Raw genomic sequence first — 2652 nt, 5'->3', positions numbered from 1 at the left:
TCCACCATGCTTTTTTTTTTGTGGCTAGATAATTCATTTCTTTTTATTGCTAAATAAAACTCCATTTTATGAATGTACCATAGTTTGTTTATCCTTTCACCTATCAAAGGATATGTTAGGTTCATCTACGTTTTGGCAATTATGAATAAAGCTTCTACATTCATGTATAGGTTTTTGTGTGGGCATATGTGGACTTATATTATTATTCAGTTAAGACAACCAAAGTGATGATTTATTGTACATATTACATTCAGCCACAACTGAGAACAGAATTAGTCCAAATGCCATAGGTTCAGGCAAAATATCAAATGGACTTATCTGGTATGAGTAAGAGTCTCACAGAAGGGTTTACAATGATCACATAGTGATGGAAGTTCAAGATTCATTGAGACAGAAGTTCTACACTGCCGCATGCAGTCACCAATTTGTATTAGTGTCTCCAACCTCCAGCATTCCATATTCCTACTACTATGGCCTTCATAGTTATTCAGGCTAGTGGTTTATTCAGGCCTCTGACTACCTAGCTTTCTTCTTAGCCATTTCAGGGTGTGCATTCATTTCTTTCTCCACTTGACTCTCATTGTTTGGTTTCTAATGAGACAGCACTAAGATGTAGAGTAGCTAAAACAAAAGGAAGAAATGATGAAGTAACGGACCCAAACAGAAGATTTCAAAGGGCAGTTTGAGAAGACGAAGTAAAGTATTACAGTGAAATGTGCAAAGAGTTGGAATTAGAAAACCAAAAGGGAAGAATATGTTCAGCATTTCTCAAGGTGAAAGAACAGAAGAAAAAAAAATTCAGACCTCGAGTCACAATATTAAAGTTTCTATGGGCAAATATTGAATGACTTAAACCAATCCCCAAACCAAACCCCTGCCATCAAGTTAATTCCAACTAGTGCCCCAAAGGATTTCCAAGGCTGTATATCTTTATGTAATCAGACTGCCTCATTTTTATCTCATGGAGCAGCTAGTAGATTTGAGCTGCTGAACTTTTAGTTAGCAGCCAAACACTATAACCAATACACCACCAAGATTTCTGTTTGAATGACTTGGGAAGCATCAAAAGATGACGAAAGGTATACACAGAATCATTGTACCACAAAGAACTGGTCAATATTCAGCCATTTTAGGAGAGAGCATATGATCAATAACTGATGGTATTGAAGGAAAAAGTCCAAGCTGAACTGAAGGCATTGGTGAAAAGCAAAGCTCAAGGAATTGATGGAATACCAGTGGAAATGTTCCAACAAATGGACACAATGCTACAATCACTTACTCATCTATATCAAGAAATCTGTAAGATAGCTACCTGGAGGTTCCAGCAAGATGGCGGACTAGGTGGAAGGACTGCACAGACCCTCTTCAACAAAGAAAAGGGAAACCAATTAACACAGACACAGAAGATAATCTTGGACCTCTGAGCCTTGAAGGGAAGGATACAGAAGTGGACTAAACCCCAACTAGTAGAAGAATTTGCATGAAAATACCAAAAAAGGAGACATACGGAGCTGCGGTCTGGCAGCGACCTGAGCGACCCTGACGGTACACATGGCTTGGAGATTCCCGAGTGGTGGTTGGACCTAAGAATTAACCTAAAAATCCCCCTGCTAGCCAGGGACTGTATGGAGGACTGTGCATGGTGGCTGGGGAAAAATGGAGAAGGTGAAGAGAAAGGTGGGTTGAGCTGTGGACTTTTGCTGGTCCAGAGGGTGCCGCCATTCTGCAGGTTTAAAAAGCGGCTCGACTATTTTGGATATTTAAAGAGACAGCGCTCTCGCAGATTTCTGGGGCTTAAGAACACATTCTGCTTTCCAGCAACCCCAAGGACACTTGGGACCTGCAAGACTGAAAAGGTACGACATTCTCCTTGTTACTACACCCTATACCTGCTTGGTGAACACCTACCTTCTGGGCCTACAGGAACTCCATCACAGTCTGTGTGCTCAGACGGAGCCTGGGTGCCCTACCCAGTCATCCACCGATTTTTTCTTTTTCTTTTTTTTCTCTTTTTATTTTATTTCTTTTTTGCATTCTTCTTCCCGGTGATTAGTTTGCTTGTATTTGTCCATTTCAAACCAAATAATATTATTAACACTATTGTCCTTTTTATTATTATTCTTAATCTTTCCCTACCAGGTCCTAGTTTTCAGCATTTTTTCTTTTCCCTGTGCCTGATTGAAATTCTGCTCCCCCCCCAATTTAAGATTTTTTTTTCTTTCCCCCCCTTTTTTTTCTCATGACTAACTCCATTCCTTGTTTTTCTTTTTGCATTCTTCCTTTTTTTTTCTTCTTGCATTCTTCCTTTTTTTTCTTCATTTATTATTCTCCTTCCCTACTTTTTTTTTTTCTTTTCTGCTTAGTGCTCTATCCCCAGATATTGCAGGCTTGCTTGTTTTTCTTCTTTTTTTTTTTTCCTTTTTTCTTTTTTTGGTTACTGTTCCTGTGTAATTACATGGTGTATTTTTCGTCCATGCACTTTTAGATTTTTGATGGTTATTCAATTGTAATTTGTTTCTGACTGAGTGGGAGACAACAACAGTCCTCATAAAGACACAATAGCACCCACACTTCCTGTGACTTCACTTACTGAGTGAGAGACACTTCCTCCTTCTCCACCAATGGGCCAATGATAAAAAACCACCAAGAAGA

The sequence above is a fragment of the Orycteropus afer genome, unplaced genomic scaffold (assembly GCF_000298275.1).
Source record: "Orycteropus afer afer isolate SDZICR_OR568_19922 unplaced genomic scaffold, OryAfe1.0 scaffold00133, whole genome shotgun sequence".
Classification (NCBI taxonomy): domain Eukaryota; kingdom Metazoa; phylum Chordata; class Mammalia; order Tubulidentata; family Orycteropodidae; genus Orycteropus; species Orycteropus afer.
Note: the sequence above shows the minus strand (reverse complement) of the source record.